Here is a 15,855-nt window from a genome sequence, read left to right on the forward strand (position 1 = left end):
TCAAGGGGATCTCGGTGTACGCAGTGGCGGCAATTACACAGACGGATCTCGATGGTAGATTTTCGTGCGGGCACGCAAGGGTCCGGCTCGAAGTCGAAACTCGGGGAGGGCCGCTTGTCGCAGGAAGCCGAAAATCGTGATAGCGGATCTCGTGCACGCTGTACGCCGCGCAGAAATTTGCAATACGAATTAATTAGGGAAAAGGAGCCGGCGCTCCGGCACCGTCACGCCAATTAATCTGGAGAAAGGTGTATCCCGGACGGCGAGTCGGCCGTAGGCCTCGGCCGATCACCGGCACGATGCCGTTTCGAGCGTCGCGAAAGCTACTGTGAGAATGGAATTGTTGGAACGGAGGTTTGGTGGAACCTTGGCAACTTTAATTTTTGTATTTCTTATTTCCCTTTCGTTTCAGGAGTATTTTATTGTCCAAACGAACGAACGAACGCGATCGAACGTTACTTGTACTTTGACAACGTTATTTTTCCTCCGAAGAGAAAACAAAAGGCGAATGAAATGAAAATATGCCATGACTGTAAGTTACAAAATGAATGCAGCTCGTTCCTGGTGTACTGTTCGTGTCCGAACGCCATAAGCGACAAGATGTTTTGTATATCTGAATAAACTTTATTCCTTCGTCCACGGAATCTATTCGCTACTATCAATTTACGCGTATCACACGTTCCTAGAATTATCCTTTTTACCTATTCATTCGATTTCTACATAATAGTGTGATTTTCAATGAACAGAATTATAGAGAAACATTTTCCAAGAGTAGCTTTAAAATAAGATCGACCGAATTAATCGAGAAATTGTACGTGGTACATTACCAATACGCACAATTCCTATCTAACAAAGTATTACGCTTAATTAACAACTTACTTGCGTGGAAAATTTCCTCTTCGCTTTGTTATCATCCTTCCGCCTGTCTCTTGCAACAGTGTTCTATGTAAAGTGTCTCTTGTAATGAAAAATCAACGAAGAAACACCTTCGCCAATCGATTAACAAGAGAAAGAAGGTTCGGTCAAATACAATAAGAGAAGATCCATAGCCGATTCTCGATTCTTATTCGATTCTGAGAACTCATCGACATCCGGAACGGGTAGTCACGATGGACGATGACCGCTATATTAACTCGCGCATTAACACTTTGCCACGATAACAGCCGTATAAAATCACTTCCTTCTCGGCCTGGGAACACCTGTCGAACGATCGTGTGCACCTCCATGCGCGACGTTCGATCTCACGTGAGCGACGGACATTCGCCATCGAACACTGTAACCGTTCATTATCGCGTCGTGTCTCGACTGTTCGCCTCCGACGCGACCACGGCGCGAACGTTCCCCATTGCGGAGAACGATCGTTCGCGTTTCGAGGAGCACCGCGAAATTAATTCATTTCGAGGCACTCGTACGTACTCGTCTAAAAGTTACGTACTCGTTCGGAGGTTGATCTCCGATGAACTGTTGCGAATAAAAAGAGTATTATTTCGATGGTGTTGTTTTAATTTGTATACTTGAACGAGATCAGGTCGTTTCGAAGAAGTTGAACGAAATGTTAATCGAGATACAGAGATAAGAATTTCGCATGAGTTACACGTTTCTTGGCTACTGGATTTTTTATTCCGAGAATTTATTAGGTTGTCCGGAAAGTGTCTTTCTTTCGCAAACGTGTTTTGTACAACAATGCACCTTTATACACACGTGAAACCAAGTCTGTGAAATGTCGCGGTGTTTATCTCAACAGAAGAAAATGGATCGTACGTAATTCGGCAAAATAATATAAAACAAAGAAACGTTGTGCGTCTATTATTTCCTCATAAAAGGAAAGAAACTTTTCGGACAACCTAATATAAAATACGTTACGTCGCGTGGATAGGCTCGAGATTGATTGCTATATTTTATAAGCGTACATTATTATTGTAAAATATTACGCAGTGTCAATTAAACTCTCGTCGGTTTAGAAGCATAGCCTACTAAGGGCAATCTCATTAATAATGGATTACATCGTTATGAAATTCTCGTGCTATCAAAGGCGACTTGAAATTACAGTATTGAACGTTTACAGTTGAACTGCGTATTCCTAGAAAATAAATTAGGAGTCATGCTTTTAAACGAGCCGTCAGGAAAAAGCGTAGAAGTATTTATGACACGTTCAGTTACAAAAAGAGAACAAAACAGTCTGCGATATTCTAACCAAATTCAAGAAACATGCAACTTACACGAGCGTCTCGTCATCCGTACCACTGTTTCTTAATTTTTCACAAGCTGCATCTTTTAGAAAAGAAAACTCCATACTCTCCTCTATACTTCAACCTCGCCGTATACAATAAGCTCCATAAACGAAAAAAGAACATTTCACCCCAAACAGCGTCCCTGTTCAATATCCAAAGCAGAAACCACCAGTCACGAAGGAAGATAAAAGGAAAACGATGAAACGCGACAAGATTCACAAGCGTGCAGAAGAAATTTTCACCGAAACGGAAAGAAGCGCGACGCGATAAACGACGCATTAGCAGGATACAACGATAATCGACGGTGATGCAAGAGGGGAACGAGCGTACAGTAGCAGGACACGCGAGAGCATAACTAAAAGGGGCCTGCTCTCCTAGTGACTCCCGGAGAGCGGCCTCCTTAACTCTTGGCAAGGTCGATAACGGTTCCCGCGTGCGTTCAAAGATCGCCTCGAAAGGGTTGACCGCGTGTGTACGTAGGGTTTCCGAGGTCTACGCCCTCTTTGGCCGCACCCCTAGCCAGGATTAAGGCTTCCATACCCGCCGCCCCTGTGTCTCGTCCCCTTCTTTTTCCTTCACCGTTTCACCCTGCGTTACACAAGGGGGCGGACCAGCCGGGGACGTTGGAATGTTTTCGGTGCGGCGCGTATCTGAATTTCATTATCGATAAATCGCCTAGCGGACAGCTAGAATTTTCTTCCTCCGCCGTCTCGTCGCGTGTCGTTTCACGGATTCGCCGTATCGCCGTGTTTCCGGAGTCTCCGGGGCTCGTTCTATGCGTTTCTGTTCTGTGCGTGTATACGCGGTGTTTCAAAGAGGGTGAAGAACAATGTACTTATAAGTTTTACACGTCGAAGGAAGTTGATGTGCGCTGAGGTTGAGGTTGACTGATTGAAGAACCAGTGGATGGATTTGTAATAGAAAATAATTAAAGGTATAAGTATAATTATAATGTATAAGTTTAGTACTGATTCAGATCCTTACTCTCTTAGTGTTACTAGACAATGGAATGATAAGGAGCACGTTCATAGTGTTTATTCGACCATTCGCGGACAGACGCGATCGCGAGAAAACACGTCAACGGGAGTCGTACATTCCCGTTACGATTGTAATAATCGACACCACGAATAGATCGATCCCCTTATTTCGGTTAGGATAATAGGGGTGATTGTCGTAGTATAACACTGCGATTAACAGGGTTATATAATTTATATTTCCCGCAACTTTGTACACTGATGAGTTACAACTCACAGTTTGTTCCAACAACTTTGTAACGAAGATAGTTACGCTGGTGCGTATGTATGAGTTAAGTAAGTGACTGATGTAAGGGTGTAAACCCAGTCAAAGGCGTGTTGACTGTTTGTAAGATGGAAAATCAGTGAAGCTCGGCGACGATGCCGTGGCGAAGGAAAGCTAAGGATGGCTGTGCCTAACGCAAGGGACCATCGGATTTGTAAATGACAATTTTGGCTAGAAGAGTGAGGGAAATAGGCTTCGTTCATCATTGGTGATTAGCTATGTTGGTGGGTGAGGAAGGATGCCAACCGCCCCCGAGATAAAGTTGCTAGTGGGAAGATTCATACGTGAAAAAAGGCAACTTTCCCGTGTGAACCCATGGTGGACAATAAACTTTCGAATACAATTGAAAGAATATTTGTCCGGTCTGAGGGACCTTAACTAGCAAATTCCTGGGATTTATGGAGGGTACTTGAGGCTATTAAGGGTACGCAGGCAGGATCTGCGGACATATGTTTGCCATCTTTCCCGCAGTGTATGGCCTGGTCTAGGCAGAGTGTCGCCCGGCCTAACAGGTACTATAATATGCACAGCTCCTTATTTACAATATTTAATAATAGCAGTAATAACAGTTTCCAGGTCATGGATATACATAAATAAAGATGTAGAGTCTCTCTTAAAGTAGTTACAGCAACAAGGTGTAATAATAAGTATAGTTGTTTCCATTATACGGATATAGTAATAATATTAACCTTTTTATTAGTAATAACATAATAACCTTTTTTGAATAAGTTTCATGGGTTCGTGGTCAGTGTATACCTTCATGATCGTTACCTACGACTTATTTTACAGTGTATGTATCTGTGGCCAGTCTTTTTGAAACATCTTGTAGACGCAAATGCATGGACGGGGTTCTTCGGTCAGTTGTTTCGTGCGTGTATGGATTTTCAGAGCGGTGGGCATTTTAATGGTTCATCGATGTCGCGAGAAATTTGTGGACTACTACCACTCGCGCTGCTACTCTGCAGGGGGTGTACTTCCTTCCTGTGCGAAGCGATGCTTTGTAGGCGCGTCGCGATGATTATCTGATATGGAAATGTAGTGTGTCTTTAAGTAGTTTGGTTGTAGGAAGGAGTGTTTCTTCGAGGGACGTTTTAAAGAAATAGGTATTCAACGAAAATCGCTTTTTTATTCAAGATTATATTCCGGATTATTTGCAATACCCTTCAGATCCTTTGAATGATCGATCTTCGTTACGTGATTCACTTCGCGTGCTTGTTCGTGACAAAAAAAAATTCCACATTGAGGTTCATCGTTACAAAACTCGGCGAAATCTCGCTCATAGAACTTTCAAACACCATCGTAGAGAAACACAAGGAATTCTTCGATCGAAAAACGTTGCGTACGGAACCTGATCGTCGACCACGAGCCACATGGCCAGCGTCGACGATCACGTCCGCTTAATTATTTATGTCTGCTCGTAAATTACGCTTGTCGAACGGGGGTTATTGATGAGATTGTTTCGTAAGTCCATTACAAGTTGCACTCACGTTTACCGGCGATTAAGTTCGCTTGTATGTGTCGTGCAGCACGTCGACCTACGGAATTTCAGCGAAACGGACGAACCGATTGATCGTCTCGTTGTTTTTTTCTAGATCGTATAATTTACAACTTAGCTCGCCTTTTTCCCTTCGAGAAATCGGTCTTCCGATTATTACGCGCAAATATGACGACTGGATTTTAATCATAGTTATTATTTATGCTAGACTTTTCATCCGCTTCGCTTCTTCCTTGTATTCGGTCAAGGTGATTCGAAAAATGTTGAAGACGTTGGTTGATTACGAGCGAAAGAGTTGGAGAAGAAAAGGCAATGATGCGACGAGTTATCACCCTTCGATGATTAATTCGAACGACTGGACGTGGACTTTCTAAACGCTTTTTGGCGAAGGGAACGAGTAACCAACCCTCTGGCGTCGATCGAAAACTCGTAAAATCGAGCGGAATCGAAGTGGAAAGAAGAAATGAAATTAAACGAGATACGATACACGATCAGTTTACCCGAGAGCGCGAGCTACCCCGCACCCTTATCTGTGACGCGATTCCATTTAAATCGCGCCATTCCTCTCGAACGGTCCACCGCGCGAATTCACCTCGCGAAAAGAAATCAAACAAGGCCGGAAAATCAAGTACAAAAACGAATGGATGAAAAAAGGAACACGGGAATGGGAAATATCGTTGAAAAATACACGCTTGGAGGCGAGTAGCGTCGCTTCACCCCCTTGTTGTAGGATAGTCGGGCTTCTGTTTGCGAACTTCAAACGCTATCGAATTCGATTTCGATTCAACGTGTGCTTCGCTGCGACAAAAATACAGCACTTCGCGTGTAACTTGGTGTGTGATTACCCGATAAATAAGTTAACAATAGTTTCGTACAGTTTTATTCGCAGGCACCTGCCCATAGTATTTCCATGTTCCTTTAACTGTGATAAACATTTTCGCCTTCACTTCGTTTCTAAAATTTAGAAATCGTTAACAAATCACATGGGAAGCTCGAGTCAATCTTTAGGTCCTCGATGGAAATCTACGAGGATCGAAGTGGATAAACGCATCACCAGTCGATCCGTCTGCTTTCGATAGTCGATACTCCAGCGTCCGGACGAAAATTTTTGTTCCTCTCTCTCCCGTGGCAATTTGGCTTCCTCCGCGTCCCACGTCTCACCCCTTCGCCCTCCAAGGCTGGCACACGATACGACGCGGCGATATTTCGGGGGTGCACGAGCATTGTGGCCGCGAGTCTGCTGGGTGACTCATTATTTTCGGCTAGCCGTTCTCATTCTTCCTCCAGCCACCCCCACCTACCCCCATCCTCCACCCCCGTCGACCAGTCGTCGTTCATCGTCGGAGGAACACGCACGACCGTCGAAAACACGGACGCGAGCGTAACGGAAAACGCGATTGTGTGCTGGAATCTCGATACACGGACCATCCTCGAACCCCCTTCTGGCCGGCTCTGTCCGATTTCACTTGGCCGGCGTATAATAATTTCAATAATCCCGGGACCCCACGATCCCAGGATTAATACCTATCCGCCGGACGACCGAGGAATCGGGGTGGAGCGAGAAGGGCGACGAGTGCTCCATTGAAAGAAGAAGGGCGCCGATTAATTTCAACTCGTTCCGCGGTCCACTTTTCCCTCCTGTTTCTTAGCGATGCTGATGGATAGGGGAAAACTGCTGCTTGGTTTCTCGACCGATTTTCTTGTTTGTTCAGCTTCATTTTTCGAGGATGCAGAATGGGGTGAGCGGATTGTACGTGGGGATTTTCGAGCAATTAATTGATCGTTGCGTTAATTAGTGCAGCGTGTACAAGGTTGTTGGCTTGCAACGTCACGGCAGAGGGATCGCGATTCCAGCAAGTGGTTACTCATACAAATCGTAGGAAATTTCGTGATATTTTACAATTGATCCGATTAAAACGATCAGTTTGATTATGGAAAGTACTCGAAAGACAAAGACAATGTTTGCAGCGGAACATCCCACCCCTGAAAATCCCAATCAACCCGAATGTACGGAAACGTTCTCAACGTATAATAGCAACCGCCGCACGAATGGAAGCTCGGACCAAGACCAAAGCGGCTGAACTGCGAGCAGAAAAAAATACAGAAGATTATAATCAAAGAGGAAGATAGCAGCGTATAAAGGAAGAATCATTAAAGAAACTCCGCTTGCTCCGTTCCGACTCGTCGAAAAGAGCACTCTGTTGCAATTGCTTCTCGAGCGTGGGTCTCGCGCATGCAAAGACTCCCCCTAAGAAGAAACGCGGCCGAGGAAGGAGGATGCCTGATAAAAAGAAAGCCGAATAAAAAAAAAGGAGAAAAGCTAAAAGGAGGAAGGGAAGAAGAAAGCAACGGGTAAACAGGGGAAGGAAAGGAGGCTGGATAAGGGAGCCTTTAGCTGGATGAGATTCGATCCCGCGGAACGGGCGAATTTGGCTAGCTAATTCTCGAAAGAGGAAGCCTACGGGGGTGGCAGGAGGGGGTTGGAACCACGTCTGCGTGCGTGTGTCCTGACGCGGAGGCTGCAAATGGGATTACGCGAACATCCCGCACTTCAAACGCCGCTCCTTTCGCCCGTCAGCCCCACGACGAATTGACAATTGACAGAATTGATACAGCGGGGCCACGTGCGCCGCCTCCGGCCAACGCGAAACCGAACCTCCTTTTCCACCCCATTAACGAGTTTTTCCCGTATCAGGGACGTAACAGAGAATTTATACGTGCACGCGTCTATCTATGCGCGTGTATGTGCGTGCGACTCTTAGCCGTGAGAAGGATACTACGATCTTATTCTTGGGTAATCTTTAAATTGTGTGGAGTGTTCCGAACGCGGAGTCATAAAAGTTTACGCGCGTTACCGAGTTCTGCGGTATTTCGATGACTGCCTTCCATTGGCCTGGCAATCGCACTAAGTGCTGCCAGAAAGAAGGAAATGACTGGGGGTTGCCATTTCCATGCGAACGCGATTTTTTTAGAGTACTAAGATCATCATAAGAGTAACGAGAGTTGTCGTTGTTCGCGTGATGGAGTTTCGTGGATCTGAAAAATTTTTGATGAGATATTTAAGAATACGACACGCGACAATAGAATACGTTTTCCTAATACGTGTAAATAAATGTAAAGGTTTATTAGACGTATTTAAATTTATATAGTGGCGCTCTCGACCGCTATATCGTACAATACTGGCTTTCGAAGTGTCGTTGCATCACCGTCTGACAAACACAGCCAAGATGACGCAATATCTACGGAGATCAAGGTGTTTACGATTAAATGCAAATACGAGAATGGCTGATTAGAGAGGATAAGGATGAGTCGTGATTTGCAGGCGCGTGTAGTGTTTCTGTCAGTTGATGGCGAGTCGTGAAGTTGCGTGAGGGGAAACTAAGAGATTGTTTCACGTTGAAGGATTAAAGATAAACATAGTGTTTAGAATATCGAACGTTTTCCGATGTAACAAAGCGGCTAAAATTAATTATCGGATATTCAGAAGCCCGTGGGTTTATAAATCGTTTCGTGGAAATGGCGAAATTCCTTCGTCGTTGTTACCGGTCGACCTTTTACCTCGTTTCCTCACGCAATCCCTTAATCTGCCGGTAATTATCGTTGACTACGATGCGTAAAAATCGGTGAAATTGCGGCTCGTTGATAAAATCGATGGAGGAGACAGTAAAAAGAATTCGACTAATTACATCCGCAATCTGCGAGGCGAAGAAGGATGACGGAGCCAGAAAAAAGCATCGCCCATTGCAAATTACTTCCCTCCTTTTTTTCCAAAGATTAGTCTTTTAGATATAATTCAAATCGGAACCGAGCAATCGAAACTCTGTCCGATAATTATTCAGCTAAACACGGCGTCTATCATTATTTCGTATAATTGATGGAAACGAGTAGGAATTACCTCAAATAATTATGGAGCAATGTGTTCTCGTTTTTGAATAATTATTTCGAGGCGAGCCTTCGAATTAATCAATCGAAACTTCGCATTGTACACGATCACAAAAAGTTTCGGGGATTATTCAAAATCCAGGATACGGCGATTACAGGATATCTGAGAACCCGTTTAAAAACGATTAGCAGGTAAGATCAGAGAGAACTTGGCGGCAATTTTTTATTTATCCTTCCTACTAAAACACATTTTCAATTATTCAGTGATATTTCTACGTGTACTATTTTTTCCTCCGGATTATTTAAAGATTCAGAAACGCAAGGATTTCATAATTAAAATGTAATTTGGTATTTATCATAATTTCATTCCCAAGGTTTTCCTTTCCAAGATTTTGCCCATCTACGTAATTTATCTACAATTACCAGACACCCTATATATCAGCTCTTACCAGAAATATCATTCATCGACACAAAACACGTCGAAAGTTGAATATCTCAAAGAGAACAATCGCAAACTCGGTTCATTACCTCACGGTCGTCATTGACGTCCCTCGGGAAGCATCTCGAACAGGCACATCGAACCACTACAGACTGTCGAAACGTAATTCGCGAAAGCCAGAATGACCCACCATTCGTCGGTGGGAGGAGAACAGTTCCATTTCGACGGCGTTTGAAGCAATTGTAGGCGAAGACCGCGTCGCAACAACTCGGTCCAGCGCCCACGAAAGCTTTTCACCGTTGCTTCGTCGGTGAAAAGGGAAAGAGAGACGTCACTTAATTAAAGAAGCGGGCATCGTCTCGAAAAAATCCGAGTGGCACTCGGCAAGGGCCGGTCCTCCGTGGCCGAGGAATCCCCAGGTTGCATTCAACACGAAGAAAGCGCTGTCGTGATTAGCAAAAGGATCACGAGTGGCTCGCCATTCAACGCTTCTCTCAATAAAATTTCGCAAACAAGTAAGTTGTGTGTGCGTGTGTCTGTTGCAGGTTTACGTTATTAGAAGATGGGAAGGTTTTAAATAAAATTAAAATTGAATGCGGTGGTTAAGTTTTATATGTTGAGATAGTCGTTGCTATAAATTGTATTATTGTTTCTATTGCTTGCATAGTGCTCATTACACAAACCCTTCCAAAAAATTGCACATATTGATTGCGTAAAAAGGGTAGGAAATTGAAATTATTATGAGCATATAATGAAGAAACAAGAAGTGTGTACTATAATTAACTAGTTTACTGACGAAATGGCGATCCTTTTTTCTAGAGAATACAAAACATGAAGATAGCGAAGAATCTTTGCGATCTAAAGACTATCTTTTGATTGTAAACGATATTAATGAAAGTCATTGATTGGCAATCTATAAAACGCAGCATAAACGTAAGGATCATAAATGATAGAGCAGCAGAGTGCGCCAGTATCAGTGAATCATGAGATCCTGATGAAATCGATCGTAACGTTCGAACACTCCTCTTGCAGACGACAATTTATACCCGGAAATTTCTCCAGCTTTACCACCCTGATACTTCATAGTTGCGTAATTACGTGATTTCATCCAGATAATAGTAACGTTTAAAGTTCTAATGAATTAAAGTAAAAAGTAGAGACACGCACACACGTGCGCCAGGTAAAGACTGGTGAAGACGGAAAGGAATACTAAAAGTTTAAAGAAGTTTACAATCTTTTCATGAAACTTGATTTATACGTTACGCCTAATATGTAATTCTACGTGTATATTATCTATATACTTGTTTTAAATACCAAATTTCTTTTGCTCGAAAAAAGTTAATAACGCAATCAACGTTAAATGGTGGAAATTCCACGCGTAGTTTTCAGATTCGATCAAGCAACAACGTTACTTTGTTCAACATTTTTCCGCGTACAGACGCTGCGAATTATCCACTTCCTCTGTTACTACCTGACTATCTGTGTTTTTAATTACTTGTTATATAACTTTATCTTCAAACTGTTTCGAAATACATTTCCTAGTCAAACGTGTACTGTGATCGTTGTTGCAATCAGGAAACAAATGCACGGTCAAACATTAACGATTCGACGTGTTGAAGAAGAGGATCGTGATCTCACAATTACGTAGCCCATGCATTTTTTTCGTTACACACCGTACATCCATTGAAAAATTGTAAAATGCTAAGAAACTCATTTTATCCTTCGCAATCTGTCTTTTCTTTCAAACAACCATTGAACAGCGTCTCCGTAAAACTTATGACTAACTCAACAAAACGAACCACTATTAATTCACAGAATGACACCAAGAACAATCGAAAGGAAGCTAATGACGTTGGACGAACGGAGCTCGCTCGTGACGAGCAAACTGATTCGGACAGTCGACCGATTGGATTCCGGAGAATTGCGAGCCGCGAAGAGGGTACAAAGCGACAGAGGGAGAAAAAAGGAGGATGAGTAGGAGGCAGACATTCAGGCAGCCGGGCTTTTGATCGTGGATGGCGCGTCGTGGCGTGGCGAAAATCCGATTTGTCAGGCAATTTGTCCCGCGACACAAAATTTAAATCGCAAAGCGCATTTCGAGCCTCGAGAACGCGAGACCGAAAAAGAGAAAGAGAGAGAGAGAGAGAGTGAAACGTGGTCGCTGTGTGTCCTCGCGCCGTGGGGGACTCGAAAAGTGGATCCGGAATAACAGGCGAGGGTGAATCCGAAATTCGACCGAGTAATCGCATTTCCCGTGGCCAGACACTTTCAGTGACAAAGCCGCTTCGATATTGGGTTACCGATGGCCGTTTAACGTCTCCGACCGAGGCTCGAAGGAACCCGCTCGTGTTCTCGCTTTGACATGCAAAATTTCGCGCCACCGTGCAGTTGTTTCGTTCGAAATTCGTTGGCTGCTGATTGGATCGTGGCGATAAAAGGCGGCAATTATTTAAGTCGTTTGGTAGTTCGATGAACCGCTAGGTGGGAAGGTTGAAGGTCGTTCTAAAGAAATGGAAGATCGCTTAAGTAGCGTGAGAGAAGATCTGTCGTTGAAAAAGTTCGATATCAATTGAGAGACTGTAGAGGCGTCGGTATTGCAAGTCTGAATTGTGTTAAATATAGTGTTACGACGAACATCGACGCGTTTAATAAAAAACGCAACACTTTCCACTTATTATAATTGGATACTTCGCGGTTAGCTTCGCTCGTAACATGACCTCAAAAAATATTCTCTGAAACAACATACATTAAGTCAAACACAATCATATTCAATCCTTGGGCAGTTACAACCTTCATACCTCACAATCAGCAAAGATCAAGTTGAAGCGATAACCGTTAACACCGGTACTCTTCCCTGAAAATCAATTCCAGAAACTTGCATGAAAGTACCAATATACATATGGTTTCACGGAAGAGCTCGTGCGAGGCGATCGCAAACGGCGAACAGTTTCTTCTCGTTGCGTCGGTCCGGTGGCGGGCTGAACAACGGGGCAAAAAACGGGCCAACCGTGAAACGCTAATGAACGGTCGCGCTTCAAGCCTGTCAGGATCCGCGGCTGCATACGCTCGATCGACGATTAACTTAATCGAGGGGCCAGGAAGTCGCGAGACCGCATCCACTTCCAGGGCGAATAATTATCCGTAAACTTACAGCTGTTACAATTCATACGACGTCCAGTCACGAACGCGACACCAGGAATCGCTGCGCATCGTGTAGACTCAGTTGCAATTATCGTTAACCCGCATCGCTCTCCTCACGGAATAGCTTGTCCCGTTTCGGCTCCGATTTAATTACAATTCCACGTATATACATATACATGCGAAGATTTAATAGAGTACCTTCGAGGAATCATCGGCGCAGTTAAATTATAGTCGAGAGACTCGCCCACTAGCGAAAGATTTGTCCCTATTGTACGTGGCTCTTGCCATGGTCCTTAGTGCTCGAGCTGTGACACTTGTCACCTGATTTTATCGCGTCGTTAAACGTCCTCCGGGCCAGGTATCGACATCAGTGGCCTTTAATTGTGTATTTATTGCCTCGATGGAATCCCGTCGTTTATGTCAAGCTTCGTCCTCTGCTCCTTCATTTACGATCGGACGCCGATCGCTTCCCTTGGTCTGGATTCACGATAAAAAATCAGTTAGTTACGCCTTCTAACCGAGAAGCGGCTTTTGTAAGCGAGATACGCCGCCCGATGTCTCTTCTTCGACTTACGTTTCTCAGTAGATTGCGACAGGATGTAAATATTCCATTTCGCTCGTTCTTTCATTGATATTCTTAGCATACGATCAGTGGCCTTTTCAAACAAAAGAAATATTCGTCGAAATCTACTTTGTTGTCGCAACGACATCATACATAATCCAACAAAATCATATTATATCTCCGTGAAATCATCGTGCCTTTTCCTTTTTTCGGCACCACTAGTCTAACGGACAAAATCAGAGACGTAGCCAGCGCAGTAGGGACGGCCGACCAATTAAACCCGGCAGTTTCCATCGTAAAAAGGGTCGGACGGAGGCGGCCGTACTAGTTCGTCGATAAATCACTATAAGTTTCCCATTATGATGTACAGGAGGATGGCGTTTTCGAGCCGAAAACGCGAACGCCTTGCCCGGGGCGGAACTCGCCGGTCTCTCCGGCCGCGTAACAGCGTCCCGACGTTCACGACGTTCCACGTTGTCGCGGTTCGTCGCTCGTTACGCCGGCCCTCGTGATTTAACGATCGAAAATTGCGAGACGCCCAAAATTTTTAGCTGGTGTCCCGTTACCGAGGCGAAATTTATTAAAGGGTGCACCGGCCTGGCCCCCATTGTGGACCATGCCTCGTAATTAAGACCTTTCTCGGAGCGCCGCGCGCTAATTATGATTACCGGCGCGTGCGTGTACGCACGCGCAACGTCCAGCTCAGTCGCAAATGGAAAACGATACATCGAGGAAACGGACGTGCGTTACGCTGATTTTCTTCTTGTTGGACTATCGTCTTCTTCGCTCTGATTTTTTATTCGGCCGTGTTTCGTCTAAATGTTCGTCGTGTACATTTGTTTGTAATTGCTACAGTGTAATTTATAATCAAGCTACAGATAGAAAGGCTGTATGTAGTATGAAATACCTGATCTTAGAGGCTCGAGATACATTCGACGAACATTATCTTTTTTTAATGAAATTAGCACATGGGACGTCCCGAAATTTTCGGGAGAAAAATTTATCTTTATACCTTGTACGAATTGTGTGCCTGATTCTTAAAAAAAAAGCCTAAGTCTACGTAAGACTTTAGTTTCTGAATTTGTAGAGCGCCCTTTATAAAAGTTGGCAACGCGTTCGAAGAAATAAATCGAACGCGGGTCAGAGACACGTTGATGCGTGGATCGTGTACCGACAATTGTAATTAATCGAACGAGTCCACCGGAGACGAATGCCACGCAATATTATTAATTTTTTTCAGCGGGAGTCGGCTTCGAGTCCTTAATTTCGGCATGGAGCAGGGCGCACCTTTAACCCATTAATTATCGGAGACACAGCTCGCCTAATGGCTCACATAAAAATCTTACGATGTCCCCGATTAAGGAAGGAAAGTTACGATAACAGCGCCGATAAAGGTGCTGGGACGTATATCTGCATGCGCAGGTACGATTACGTTGCTCCTCCCTCGTCGACGTCGTAGTCTCCCAGCCAAATTACTTGGGTACAAATTGATATTTACGGGTTATGTTAATTCGCGTGAAACCGGACCTTTAATAAATTCTGCAATATCAATCTTTCGCCGCGTCGCTTCCTCGCGCGGTCCCGTCCGATTATAATGAAATACTCGAGCGTCCTCTTCGCTATTTTTTCTTCTCATCTCAAACTGTATATAGGGCTGGACGTGTTTGGATGCCAATTACCGTTCAATTTATTCCACGATTGCTGCTGCTCGCTAAATGAAATTTGGGAACAAGAAATAATGGAACCCTTGAAATTTTATCGAGCATACTTTATTAACCAAGTAAATATTTAAGACCGTATATAAAATATAGAAAGCATTATTACCCATTTAGATATTAATAAATTATTACAAAACAAAACAGAAAGAAAAAATCATTTTGTACGCCAAAATTTGGGACAGCTGAAGGAAAATATACGATATCGAGTCGACAGAACTGATTTAGCGTATTGCAAATTACGACGTAAAATGTACGGCGATATGTTAGGGAGAAAGTTTCCCCAGGAATGTTTTAAAACGAAGAAAATTCGAGCTCCGTGGAAGATCACCTGTCTCCTGAGAAACGTCAATAAAGATGTTATGGCCATAAACAATTAATTAAGAATCTTCATGCTGCGAAGGAAACAGGTCCACCTGTCGCGTAAAAAAAAATTGTGTTAAACGCTCATTGGTGCCGTAAACAATTAATTAGGAATCCTCAGCTTATAAGAATAAACGAGATAGATGGGAACAGTTTCAGGTTTGAGCAGAAACCACCTGTCGCATCGAAACTTTCGACGAAGATGTTGAATTCTTCATCGTGAGGATCTCGAGGATGAGAGGCATAAAAATTGGCAAATTGTTCCTTCCTTTCATTCGTAGTAATTAGTTCTCCGTTAAATAATTCTATCCTTTTGGGAACAAAATTTCTGCACCAGGAACATCCGAAAAAGGAATCCAACCACCGCCAAGCTAAACTTCGAGCGAGAAGACGCGAGTAAAGATGAAACGCGAAGAGAAGGGATCGCACGATCGCTCGAGGTATACGTTTCGTAAGCGTTCGTGCAGAGGCCGCGTTACCGAGACCAGCGTCTTTCGATTTTCATTCCGCTTCTTTCCGCTAATCGTGACTGAGAAGTCGTAAAAAATAAGGTCGCTTTACGAGTAGCCGGAGATGGGAGAGCGGATACGTTCGCAGAAGGGCCGTACTCGGCCGTGTCACGGAAGGTGGCGAGTTCATGAAAAATATGCATCACGCGAGCCACCTCTTCCCTCTACCTCCCTCGTGCTTTCTACCGACGTTGCACAGGTGCACACGACCGTTAGAAA

At 44.0% G+C, this 15,855-nt stretch overlaps 1 protein-coding gene across 2 annotated transcripts in view; it reads right to left on the reverse strand.

Moving 5' to 3' along the window:
- The window catches only part of LOC126915242 (zinc finger protein basonuclin-2-like), a 262,874-nt gene that overhangs the window by 79,246 nt on the left and 167,773 nt on the right, over positions 1 to 15,855 (reverse strand). The window lies entirely within an intron of this gene.

This window comes from Bombus affinis, chromosome 4, assembly GCF_024516045.1.
Source record: "Bombus affinis isolate iyBomAffi1 chromosome 4, iyBomAffi1.2, whole genome shotgun sequence".
NCBI lineage: Eukaryota > Metazoa > Arthropoda > Insecta > Hymenoptera > Apidae > Bombus > Bombus affinis.